This window comes from Vombatus ursinus, unplaced genomic scaffold, assembly GCF_900497805.2.
Source record: "Vombatus ursinus unplaced genomic scaffold, bare-nosed wombat genome assembly UNPS02014786.1, whole genome shotgun sequence".
In the NCBI taxonomy this organism is placed as follows: domain Eukaryota; kingdom Metazoa; phylum Chordata; class Mammalia; order Diprotodontia; family Vombatidae; genus Vombatus; species Vombatus ursinus.
Window position 1 is genome coordinate 17,190,765 of NW_020954564.1, and position 14,527 is coordinate 17,205,291.

Consider the following 14,527-nt stretch of genomic DNA (forward strand, 5'->3'; position numbering starts at 1 on the left):
GAAAATGGAGAGAGAGACTAGAGGCAGGGAGAACATTTAAAAAGGCTACTCTAGTAGTCCATGTATGAAGCGAGAAGAGCTTGCACCAGGGAGCTGACTGTGTGAATGGAGAAAAGAAGATGTTATTGAGAGACTTTGTGAAGGTAGAAATGACAAGACTTGGCAATAAATTGGCTGTATAGAGTGAGTATGAGAGGAATCTCTCTCCTGAGCTCCAGGCCTACATCACCAACTGCCTATTGGGTTTTTCCAACTAGATGTCCTCAAGGCATCTCTAACTCAATATGTTAAAAACAGAACTCCTTATATTTCTCCTCTTCCCCTAAACCCACCCTTCTTCTAACTTTCCTATTTGCATTGAGGATACCCCCCACTCACATAGGTTCACAACCTCATAGTCATTCTAGACTTTTCACTTTCCCTCCCACCCACCACTATGTGCAATCATCGGCCAAGTCTTGTCAATTCTACCTCCATAATATTTCTTCAATCCATCCTCTCCTCTCCACTTGAAATGATAAATTTCTCTCCTCAATGTGTGTCTCTACAACCAGTATGGCCATGTATATAAAAGGGAGCTTTATAAACACTCATACATAATAGGCTAGGAGTAAAATGATAAATAACAGAACATGATAAAATTGGACACCTGAATAAAATCCCACTCTGATCTCATCACTCCCTTGTTCAGAACCTTCTTGTAGTTCCCCATTGCTATAGAGTAAAACCTAGACTTCTTACCCTGACATTCAAGGCCTCTAAAGTGTTGTCTCAACTAACTTCTTGTTCCCCAACACAAAGCCTCCACTCCAACTAGATTGATCTCTTCCCTGTCTACCAATCACACCACACACATTTCTCACCTTCATGCCTTAGCTGACACTATATTCAGCCTTCCTAGCAAGCTCTTTCACCCCCTCTTGCCCTACAAACTCTGGCTCATATGGCACCTCCTTGATGATTCTCCCTTGAGCTCTCATGCTCCCAGACCAAAAGCCATAGACTCCTTCCTCTGAACTTCGGTAGCCCAAATATATAAAAAAGACAGGCACCATGATAGACAGAGTCTGGTCTTGATTTTCTCCATTTCCAAGCACCCAGAAGCCCATCTTGGGTTTATTGGTTGTTTCTTCTTTTATTTGAGAGAAAACAGTCTGTTGAAGGGAAGAGATTTTCTTTGGAGCCTGTGAACTCAGGTCCCAGCATAACTCTTTCATGAATTTTATTATTTTTCTAAATAATATTTTATTTTTTCTCCATTTACATGTAAAGACAATTTTAACATTCATTTAAAAAAATTTGAGATCCAAATTTTCTTTCTCCCTCCCTGCCACTTCCCCACTCTCTGAGACAGTAAGCAACTTGATATAGGTTATACATGTTCAATCATGCAAAACATATTACCCTATTAGTCATGTTGTGAAAGAAGACACAAATCCAAAGGGGAAAAAAAACACAAAAAAATCCAGAAAGCGAAAAAAATGCTTTGATCTGCATTCAGACTCCATCAGTTCTTTCTCTGAAGGTGGACAGCATTTTTCATCATGAGTCCTTTGGAATTGTCTCAGATCATTGTATTGCTGAGAATAGCCAAGCCATTCACAGTTGATCATTGTACAGTATTGCTATTACTATATATAATGTTCTCTTGTTCCTACTCACTTCACTTTGCATCAGTATATAAGTTTTTCCAGGTTTTTCTGAAAGCATCCTGCTCATCATTTCTTATGGCACAGTAATATTCCATTGCAATCACATATCACAACTTGTTCAGCCATTCCCCAATTGATGGGCATCCCCTCAATTTCCAATTTTTTGCCACTACAAAAAGAGCTGCTATAAATATTTTTGTACAAATAGGTCCCTTTCCCTACTTTTTTTTATCTCTTTGGGTTATGGACCTAGGAGTGGTATTGCTGGATCAAAGGGTATGCACAGGTTTATAGCCCTTTGGCCATAGTTCCAAATTGCTCTTCAGAATAGTGGAATCTGTTCACAACTCCCCCAACAGTGTATTAGTGTCCCAATTCTCCCACACCCCCTCCAAAACTTGTTGTTTTCCTTTTCTGTCATATTAACCAATCTGATAGGTGTGAGGTGGTACCTCAGAGTGATTTTAACTTGCATTTCTCTAGTCAATGAAGATTTAGAGTATTTTTTCATATATCTATAGATTACTTTGATTTCTTTATCTGAAAACTGCCTGTTCATATCTTTTAACCATTTATCAATTTAATAATGAATTGGATTCTTATAAGTTTAACTCAGTTCTCTATTTGAAAAATGAGGACTTTATCAGAGATACTTGCTGTAAAAAATTGTTTTCCAGCTTTCTGTTTTCCATCTAATCTTGGTTTCATTGGTTTTATGTGTGCAAAACCTTTTAAATTTAATATAATTAAAAATTGTCCATTTTACATCTCGTAATGCTTCTTATCTCTTGTTTGGTCAACAATTTTTCCCTTCTCCATAGATCTGACAGGTAAACTATTCCTTGCTCTCCTAATTTGCTTATGGTATCTCTCTTTATGTTTAAATCATGTACCCATTTTGATCTTATCTTTGTATATTGTGTAAGATGCTGGTCTATGCCTAGTTTCTGCCATACTGTTTTCCAGTTTTCCCAGCAGTTTTTGTCAAATAGTGAGTTCTTGTCCCAAAAGCTGGGGTCTTTGGGTTTATCAAACACTAGGCTACTGTGGCCATTTACTACTGAGTCTTGTGTCCCTAATCTATTCTACTGATCCATCACTTTATCTCTTAGCCAGTACCAGATAATTTTGATGATTCTTGCTTTTGTTTGAGATCTGGTACAGTTAGGTCACCCCATGAATTTTATTATTGTTAGAATTGTAATTAATATAATATTCATTCTAATTGATATAGTTCATTCTTTCACTAAATTCTATGGCATCTTGCTGTGGTATAGAAGTGGCTCTGAGATCCTGAAAATCCTGCTAAGGAAACACAAGGTCCACCAGGTTCCCCTGAGCTATAGAAGTTTTGGATACAGGTCTGAAAATGGATTAGGTGCCCATTGTCTAAGGACTTACCTAGCTAAGTACAAAGAGACATCACCAGAGAGGTAGCCACTAGTAGAGTTTTTTTTTTAAGTACAGCAATTCATAAGACTATCTAAGATGATTTCATGAGAAACTGATCTTTGTTGGTGAAGAGGACGGTTATACCATTGAAATCACAGTCTTTGAAGTGTTGAAGTATATAATAATCTTCAATCCTACTTCTAAAGTGCTTTAATGTTTATACATCACTTTTCTCACCCTAGGTCAGTGAAGTAGGTAGTGTAAGAATTATTATCCTCATTTTACAGATGAGGAAACTGAAGCCCAAAGAAAAAAATCTACATGCACAAGGTGACATAGCTAGTAGAAGTCACAGCAAGGACTTGAACCAAGGACTCTTGGCTCCAACTCCTGGGTCACAGATGAGGATGTGCTAATAAATGTTTAACAACTGGCTCGGGGTAAGGTGGAGGGACATGCACATGATACAGTTTTAAATTTAGTCTGCATTTTTAACATCTTCTCAGTCACTTTCTTTAATCTAGGCAATAAACAAAACAGTAGATAAAGCTCTGACTTGTAACCTTTGCTGATTTCTAAGGTATAAATAAATGCTCATGCTGAAAATTTAACAGTGGACTCAGCTCTAGCACATTCCTGACACAGATCCTTGATGTGTTAGAGTATGCTGAGCTTTGGACTGGTTTGGGTGATGTGACTTTTTCTCAGTTGTCCAATGTCTGACTGATACTCTCCCTCTTAGCTATTATGGTGGTCTGACCTACACCTTCCCAATCAGTGACCTTGGGTGCCCTTGAGAAGTATAAGAAGGATGTACATAGGTACCTCTGGGTAGAATAGTTCCACTGAGAAGTCTCATTTGCTTCTACTTCATGGGGCAGGCTATTCCAGTTTCTAATGTTACTGTGGTAGTGGAGCTCTCCATCACAATTATGGGGTAGCTGATGAAGACTTAGTTCCCAGGATGGTGCCAAATTATTCTTCTTCCTTGACTAGGGAATGAGTTGTGACATGCACATGCATATGATATAAATATACACAATATATGGATGTACATGTGCATATGATGCACATATATGCATTCATATGTACTTATACATACTATTTTGCACATGCTTATATGTTGTTTGCATGGTTTCCTACTTTAGACTGTGAGCTCCTTGAGAGCAGGGACTAGATTTTGGGGTTTGTTTTGTTTTGTTTTGCCTTTCTTCTCTCCAGTGATTAGCAGAGTGCCAGGCACGTAGATGCTTTAAAAATGCTTGTGACTAGACTTGTTGACTTGTGTGCAGGTCTGCAGTGTCAACTGCCATAGCATCCCCGAACATGGGACAAAATGGGCCATTTTTTATTAATAATAACTCATAAATTAAATTATTTAAAGACAATAAAGTGCTAGACACATTATCTCTTTTAAGCCTGAGAACAACCTCATGAAGTAAATACTGCAGGTATTATTTCCATTTTAGGGATAAAGAAACTGAGTTTAAGAGAGACTAAGTGACTTTCCTTATAGTCACACAGACGTTAGGTTATTAGAAGAGGAATCTGAACCTAGGTGTTTCTACCTCCAAATACAAGCGCTATCCATGGTACCTACTTATTGCAACAATGAGATGCACTTTAGGCAAAGAAGATCATGTGCCCCACTCCACTCCTAGTCTTCTCTTCTGAAGCTTCCACATTCTTAGAGCTTCTGACCTGCCAGGTCACTGAGTTAACTGGGCTCCCTGACTTTGGAGACCTGCTGCACTTTGATTTCTAATCACCCTGGTCCCCATTTGCTGCCCCAATGATTGTCATTGCTTCATTTGCTGCTATTATCCCTAGGATGCCCTGGTTTGACAGCCCACTCCTTCTTTCCATTTTGCCCCTCAGTCAACACATCATTTGGGTTCAGTTTCTATTGTTCCAGACTGTAAGCTCTTTGAGAGTAAGAATTATTCAGTTCTTTGTATTTGAATCCCCAGCAGCCTAGCACAGTGGCTGATGCCATCGTACGTGCCTAATAAATGTTTGTTAATTGATTGATGAGATTCATTCACAAGGGGGGAAGTGTACATCAGTTTATACAAAGGCAAGGAAAGACAGGTTTCTATGTAAGAAGCTCCACCTCCAATCTATCCCTCATATTTAGTTGCCAAAACGATCTTCCTAAAGCACACATCTGATCATGTCACTTTCCACTCAAAAATCTTTAGTAATCCTTTGTTGCCAATAGGATAAGTGTAAATATCAAATATTTAAAGACCTCAATGATCTGACTCCCATTTACATTGCCAATCTTATTTTATACTCATCTTCACAGATTCTATGTTGTTCTCCAATCTTGTTTGGTTCCCTCTCACTTCCCTGACTTTTCAAAGGTTTAACCCTCACTTTAATGCACTCTATCCACATTTCTACCTATTGAAAATCCTTCCCCAAGTTTCAGAATAGGGACTCCCTCCTCTTCCTCATCAACTTGCTAAGTAGCTCACTCACATGAAGTGAGCATAGAAAGAAAAGGATTTTTGCATCTATGTTCACCTAAGTGAGCTGCTCATGAGGATATATTGACAAGACTTAACCTGTTGAAGAAATTGCATCTTGGATATTTGGGAGATCAGCCTTGACTTTTTGTTATGGGGGAGTTAGCTGTGTGTAACCTGGTCAATAAAATTCAATTCAACAAAAAATCATGAAGTACTTGCTCCTTGCAAAAAAAACAGTTGGGATGGGAATACAAAGGTGAAAAGTAACACAGTCATTGCTTTCAAGAATCTTATATTCTACTGCCACTGGAACTCTCCTCCACTCTGCTAAACTTAGAGTAGCTAATACTTCCTTGACTTGCCTTAATGATAATGTTATCCTTCATAAGGTGAAGGAAGCAATCAGGGGTAAACTGCTACTTTGCACCCAGTTCTTACCAATAATTGGGAACTGGTGGCTGAAGTAGAATGATAGTAATCTTCAGGGGAGGGGGAAAACTTTTCATTTTAGGATTTGTGATGGCAAAGAAAAGGAAAACTAGAAATACTGTGATATGTGCCCTAAATTTTGGGGAAAATAGATTTCAAGGAGTCAAAAGAAAGGATAATAAGAACTCATGGTTCAACATTTACAAAGGACACCAGCCTGCAAGTTCTGAGAAGATCTCAAGAATGGAATAATATTCCCCAACCCAAAAGCCAAAGACTTGAGGAGAAAAAAATATGTCATATATAGCAAATTATTCATAGCATCACTTTTGTGGTAGTAAACATAGGGAATTTGATCTTTGACCAAGCCCCTGGCCCAGAAAACTCAAAATGTAATCATAAGCTGTTAACAAGATGTTTAACTGTAAAATTTCTCTATGCTCTGGTCCTTTTATAAGATAAAAACACCTTTCTCTGAGTGAATCAAAAGGATTGTAATTTCATTGGGCAGGCCTCTAGGTGGCCTTTAAAAAACAGTTGGTTTGTGAGTTCATAGGAGTGAAGGTTTAGGAGCACTTTGTAGAAAAGAACTGAAGGGGAGGAAGAGTAGAAAAGAGATTCCTCTTTCCTCACTTTGCCACATTGGTCATGATACTGCAGTTTAAGAGCTCATTGGTTCCAGCCAAGAGTGGAGAAAGAACCTACCCATTTAGAGGGAATCATGCGGATTCAGGCACAAATACAGAAAAACCATTATTCATGAAAGAAGTCATTTCAAGAAACCTGATACCCTGGCAACAGAGAAGAGAGTAAACTAAGGACTCAGGAGACAACTATCCCTGTAGAGTTGTGCTTCAGAGACGACTCCATGAAGAGAAAAAAGACTTTCAGTTGTGGAGTTGTGAGTTACCTTGTCATTTGTTCTCTATTCATGTATACCTCACCACCATCATGCCCTAAGTTTCTGTCTATTATTCTCCCAGACACTGTCTATATTTTTGGGAGTATATTCTTCAGGTTTCAAGAGGTAGGGGTATATTCTGTGGCTGGTCTTCTTATCATGCCATCTTAGTAAATGCTTTTGCTTTTGGGGGGGTGGGACTTGTAAGCTGGACCAATAGGATTTGAATGAATTGTGCTATTTTAAGGATGAAATAATTGTGAAGTACAAAAGGAAAAATATGAGCAATTCAGAGAAACATGAGTAATTCTTATCTCAGCACCCTGAGCTTTGAGTTTACACATGCCAGGTTCAGTCCTTGGGATAACCTCAAAAATATTACTCTCTCTCTCTGGCTTGACATTCCTCCTCTCAAAGTTTATTTTGGGAAAATCTCCAAATATAGCTTGTCTGTTGTTGTTCAGTTGTTTTTTAGTCATGTCTGACTCTTTGTGAACCCAGTTGGGGTTTTCTTGGCAAAGATATTTGAGGGGTTTGCCATTTTCTTCTTCAGCTCATTTTACAGATAAGGAAGCTGAGGCAAACAGGATTAATTGACTTGCCCAGGGTCACATAGCTAAGTAAATGTCTGAGGCCAGATTTGAACTCAGGAATATGAGTTTTTCTGACTCCAGGCCCAGCACTCTTTATATAGTTCTTCTGGATCTTGATAAATGTGGGTAATGTTCCCCTGATTTCATACAAATACTCAAAGTAACTACATACATTGAGTGCAGCACAGCTTTTATTACACCCCCACAGAAAATACAAAACACATAAGGATTCATAATAGGATACAACAATGCAATGAAACATTCAAAGAACTCACCATAACCCATAAACAACCAGCACAAGTTCCTTTATGTGTCCCATTTCCCAGAGGATCTTAAAGTCTTCCAGACTCATAGTGTCACTCTGGGTGGGCTCCACTAATAAGGGCACTGAATTTGGGATTTCTAGATTGGTACTACTTGGTAGCCTCATTTTCACCATACAGAGACCTATGAAGGAATCCAACCTGTAATATAACTCAGAGTCCTTTGGAATGAAAACATATCTAAGACTGTTAAACTGCCAACATGTCTCTTTCCCATTAGAACTACACTATCTAAATAACACAGTAATATCAGAGTACAAAGTCCAGGCCCCATATCTTGGTTTTAATTCTTTACCACTCCTCTAGTTTCTATGACCACGTGCAGAATTCTCTTCTTTTTTCCAAAAGAATACTTGTGTCTAAGAACACGAGTATTTTTCTTGAGAAAGGATAAATTCCTAGACTATCAAACTTAAGGTTGCTAGAGAAGCAACTCCTGAGGTTGGCATTAAACATAAAATCCCCTTCCTCTGAAAGAAGTCTCAATTACAGGATTAGATATATCCAGGAATTATCAGGATTTCTGCCTTCTCTAACAGAAGGCTGGATTCTTGAATTTTGTAATTTGGAGATTGACAGAGATGAAACACCTGAGGAGGATCTCTCAACACACTCAATAATTTGGGTTTCAGAAAATTTTTTAACACTCAGGCCACATATTTCTCTTCCTAGCCACCACATGGCTGATTCATACCTTTTCCATCTTCTCTCTAGTCCTGGATCCAGATCCACTACTGCTCTAACTGCTGCTATCTCTCGGGTCAAGAAGCTGCTCTCTCTAGGGCATTTGTCCATATGGGTTACCTGTCTATACTCTATCATAGGTTCCCAAAGTGAGTGATACTTTCCCCTGGGGATGCTGAAATGATCCAGTGGGGCAGTAGTAGCCTTTGGTACAATTGGGGGCATTGAATAAAAATAAGGGAGGGGTAGAAGCATAAGGAAAGAAGAGAATTTTGAAAAATCATTTGTACATGTTTCATCTGTTGTGTAACAGAGTTAAAGTAGTAGTGATAACATTATTTTCCAAATAAACACACAAAATGCAAGTTATAACTGATCAGTGGTCAAGTCTGCCAACAGGTCTTAACAAACAAGTGTTGGCAGGCGAGCATGTAGCTGATTGTTAGGAAGTCCATCATTCATTGGCAAGAATATGTGTGTGTAATGACTTGTTTACAATATGATAATATAAGGCTATATGATGCAACATTGCATCATCAAAATTTCAATGCAGGAAGAAAACACACAAATTTACAATAAATTATTAAATTTAAGATGTCTTTTTTTAAAAATATATTTTATATATTTTTTGAAATGATGCAAATTTCAAAAAACCTTTAAAGGGTTAAAGAAAGTAGATCTCCAGGGGGGTGCTAAGTAATTTTTTTTGTTGCATGTTTTTGTTGTTGTTTTGTTTTTTGGTGAGGCAATTGGAGTTAAGTGACTTGCCCAGAGTCACATAGCTAGTAAGTGTCTGAGGCCAGATTTGAATGCTGAAAGATGAGTCTTCCTGACTTCAGGCCCTGCACTCTATCCGCCGTGTTGAGTGTTGTGTCTGAGTTCAGATTTGAACTCAGGTCTTCCTGACTCCAGGGCTGTTGCTCTATCTACTGTGCCACCTAGCTGCTCCTAAGTAATTTTTTTAAAAGGAGGTAGTAGGCCAAACAAGTTTGGGAACCTCTGGTCTACATAGTTGAACACGTGGCTCCCATGCACCCTACCCCCAAGGAAGTCATTAATGGTCCCTTGGGGAGGATCCCTTTCAGATATTTTGAAACGCAAACATACAAAAACAGTCTGCTGTCTCCCTTTTATTGGCCAGGGCAAAGGGATGGCTCTTCTTATAATTTCTATCCCATACTGAGCCAACCAATTTACCTCCAATAAGTGAAACTCTTCCTCCAGCTGTCAACAAATGACATGACCATACCCCTCCGTAGAAAGATAAAAATCAGAGTCGCAAACAAAAGCTCATTTCTTATAAGCTCATCAAATCAGGAAACTAATAAACCACCTACATATTGGAAGACTTACATGAAGTGATGCAGAGCAAAGAAAGCAGAATGAGGAGAAAGATATATACAATGACTACAGTAATATAAATGAAAACAACACTAAATATATTTGAACTTAAATAAACTCACTAAACAAAACTGCTTCCAGAGGACAGATGAAACTTGACAGAGAGTGGTGTCTAGGGATGCTATATGTTTTATATGTGGACAGAAGAGAATATTGTGCCCTTGATGGTTCACTTGACTGCTTTTATTTGTTACCAAGAAGGGCTACATCAGAGGGAAGTGATGTATAATGGGAAATGATTGTTTTGTAAAACAAAACAAAAAGCATAATAAAACTTTGTTAAAGAAAATTTCCAAAAGACACAAAGAGGAACAATTTCCATTGAAAAGGAAAAGAATTGTCTAAATGTACTGATGTTTACTTAGGGAAGGGGATTAGTACAATTTTTCTCCCCATTTCCCATCAACTACATGGTTTTTGGACTTCTTTGGGACTCTCCATCATGCATTCCTTCTCCAGGAAACACTGATAGAAAATCTTATTTTTGTTGTTCTGTTGTTTCAGTCACATCTGACTCATTGTGACCCTATTTTGGGTTTCCTGGGCAAAGATACTGGACTAGTTTGCCATTTCCTTGTCCAGTTAATTTCATAGATGAGGAAACTGAGGCAAACAAGGTGAAATGACTTGCCCAGGATCACACAGCTAGTAAGTGTCTGAGGCCAGATTTGAATGCTGGAAGATGAGTCTTCCTGACTTCAGGTCCTGCACCCTATCCACTGTGTTGTTCCAGAAAGTCTCATTACTCCTTAAAGATCTAACCTGACTGATTCTAACATGTTATCCATACCTTCTATCCCTCTGGATCTTCTAACTGGAGGACCGGGCTGTGGACTCCAGAGCCTCTATTTAAGGAGGGGACTTGGCACAGTTCTCCACATTTCCCACCAGCTACATCTCTTTTTGAACTTCTTTGAAATTCTGTATCATGCCCCTATATCAGGAAACTTCTCTGCTCCTACCTCCACTTTCCAACTTCCTTTTGTGTGTTGTCTTTCGGTATTAGATTGTAAGTTCCTTAAGGGCAGGGACTCTTAGTTTTCATTTGTATTTATATCCTCAGTGCTTAGCACAGTGCATTAGGAACTTAATAAATGTTTACTAATTGTGGTACAGGGGACTTGTTGGCAAACTTAGATTTTTTTAAAAGACATGTACAAGGCAAGACCCAGGATGAATACAAATGGGTGGTCCAGTCTTGTAAGAATAGTGTCAAAAGAACTAAAGGGGCTAAAACTAGAAAGGAATGCTAAGAACAACAAAGAGGAGTTACATTGGAGCAAAGAAGAGAAAGAACAATTGCTCAGGGTGAACAGGATGTTGATAACTGATGAGGCAGAAAAAAAGGAACTTTAAATTCTTATTTCCCCCTATTTTATCTGCCAAGGAGAATAAACTTTGGACTAAAAAGGACACAACAAAATGGTTTATGAATAGGAAGTTGAGACCCAAGATAAGTAGGAGAGTAGTAAGAAAGCTCTTTTCTTGAGTTCAAATCACCAGTCCAGGTGAGCTACATTCTAATCTAAAGAATGCCATTGCAGAGCTACATTGCAGGGTTAAGAATGCCATAGCTGAGCCATGGTCAATGATATTTGAAAGATTATGAAGAACAGAAAAGGTGATAAAGGAAAGAGGAGGCAAATATAGTCCTAATTTTCAAAAAGGGAAAGTGAGTGGAACTCGCAAACTACTAAATGGCAAAATTCATAGATCAACAGGATGCCATGGATATACAAAGAATTTCAATGAAGTCTCTAGGCTTTAGGGCAGGTAGGATTACAAGCCACATGTAAATTGGGGGATGCTCCTAGACAGTAGCCCTTACTGCACAGGTAGTTAGAAAACACAGGTTTCTTTGTTTCACAAATAATAGAAGGCTTTGCATTGGTCCCTGACATCTATGCTAGCATATAAAAATACTCAATAAGGCTGCACCCCCCCATCTTCTCAGACTAGGAAGATTTTCCACTCCATAAGGGCCACATTTGCCACCTCTGGAGTAATCTCCTTTTAGATAAAAGGAGACATAGGAAAGTCTTGGCACTCAAATGAATAGGACCCAAACCTGAACCAGAACCATCAATGTATATCCCTGCCCTATGTGTTACAACTCTACCTTGAGAGCTAAGGAAATTCATTATTTTCTTACTCCTTGCTTCTGGTAGGTCAGTAATTTCCACATTCCCTAAGGTTCAGACAGTTACAAGTTCTAACCTATGACACATAGAATACTTGGGTTTCAGCAACGCAGAGACAAAGTGTCTCATGCCATCCATGTGAATAAGATGGAGATGTGGATTAAACAATAGTGTAGTAATTAGCTAGATTCAGAATTGGATGCAAGCCTGAATCCAGAGAACAGTCATCAATGGCTTTATTTTAACTTGGAAGTATACTATAGACCTGTACTTGGCCCAATGCTGTTTAAGAGTTTTATCAATGGGGGCAGTTAGATGGAGTAGTGAACAGAGTACCGGCCCTGGAGTCAGGAGGACCTGAGTTCAAATCTGGCCTCAGACACATAATGCTCACTAGCTGTGTGACTCTGGGCAAGTCACTTAACCCCAATTGCTTCACAAAAAAAGAGTTTTATCATTGACTTAAATGTTGGCATAGACAGTATGCTTATAAAATTTTCAGGAGACACAGAACTAAGAGAAATAGCTAATATATTCAATAACAGAGTTAGGATACAAAAAGAATATTTAGGCAAGTCTAATAAAATAAAATCTAATAGGGATAGATATAAAATCTTGAGAAGCAATCTGGCATATTATTTACAAAGCCAATCTGAAGTACAAGAAGACCTGCGTCAGTAAGACAACAAACATCTGTTAAGTACAGACCTTGTGCTAAGTGATGGGGATAGAAAAAAGGACAAAAATGGTCCTTGCCCTCAAGGAACTCACATTCTAAATGGAGGAGGTAACAAGTAAATAACTAAGTATGTGGAAGATAATCATAGAGCTTTAGAAGCTTGCTGGGGAGGAACCAGGAAAAGTCTACTGTAGAAGATGGGATTTGAGCTGAGTCTTGAAGGAAGCCAGAGAACTAAGAGGGGAAGGTGAGGAGGAAGATAATTACAGGAATAGGAAACAATCAGTGCAAAGCACAGAGACAGGAGATTAAATGTTTTGGGCAAGAAACAAGTAGGTCAGTGAAACGAGAATATAGAATGTATGGGGGGGAGTGAAGTATAAGAACCCTGAAAAAGTAGGAAGGGATCTGGTTATGAATAGCTTAAACATCAGATGATTTTATATTTTTTCCTGGATGTAATAGGGAATCACTTGAGTTCATGGAGTGGAGGGCAGGGCAGGAGACAGAATTATATGAGCAGACTTTCACTTAAGGAAAATCACTTTGTCAGATGAACAGAAGATGGATTAGAATGGGGAGACTTGAGGCAGGAAACCAATTAAGAGATTATTGCAATAGTCCAAATGATAAAGACCTGAACTAGGTTGGTGGTTACATAAGTGAAGAGAAGAGATATTTGTAAGAGATGTCATTAAAGTACAAACAAGATTTGGTAATGGATTAAATGTACTGGGCAAGCAAGAATAAGGAGTTGAAGAAGGCAGCAAGGTTCTGAGTCTAGATAACTTGGAGGATGATGGTGCCCTTCATAGCAATAGAGAAGTTCAAAAGAGAACTTCAGTCTTTGTTCCATTATGGACAAGCCACTTAACCTCTCAATGTCCCAGAGAACTTTATCAGTCTATATAGAACAATGATATTGACTGAGATTTCTGGGAAAAACTTAAATATATTATTAAAAGGATGGTTAGCATATGTCTAGAAAAAGGAGTGATCACAAAGATATGGATGGCATCATGAAGAACAGGTCACACTAGACTAACTTACTTTCCTTATTTATATAGGCTTACAAGTTTTTTAGATCAGAGGAATTCCATAGGCATGTCTTATCCTCCACTAGTTGCCAATTTGCACTGGTAGTTTTCTCATAGGACATTTCCTGCAGCAAACAAATCATGGCTTAGACAAAAAAAGTCTTACACTTGGGTTAAAAAAAATCAACCTCAAAAAGACTAGATAGTACAAGTATGATTCATTTGAACATGGTGACAGACTCTCACAGACAGAGATGAACAATGAAATCCAGACTCTCAAGAAAGGGGGATGAAGAGATGGAGATAGAGGGAGAGAGAGAAAGAGAGAGGAAAGGAAGAGGGAAAAGTAGAATGAGGGGGAAGGGAGTGGAAGAGGATAAGAGGGAGGGGAAAGGAAAAAGAGAGAGAAAAAGAGAGAGAAAGAGAGAGAAGACAAGACAAGACAAGACAAGAGAATTGAGCATTCAAAACTCCAGGGAGAGCTCTGTCCATGGTGCTGATTCCATTCACTACAACACCTGGACGCCATAGAAAATCAAAAGTTCCCCCCACTATAGCTGTTGCTGCTTAAGCAAGATAGCAAATTCTGACATCATCTCAAATTCAACACCCTGCAAAATGAACTCATCTTTCCACCACACCCTGATAAGCTCACCTGTCTACCATTCCCTGTTCCTATTGAGGGCACCACCATCTCACAGTCAACAAGGTTCATGACCTCAAAATTGTCCTAGACTCTTCTCTCTCCTTCAGTCCCCATATCCAAACTATTACCAAATTCTGTCCTCACTTGTCCAGAATAGGTGCTTCCTACCTTTCAT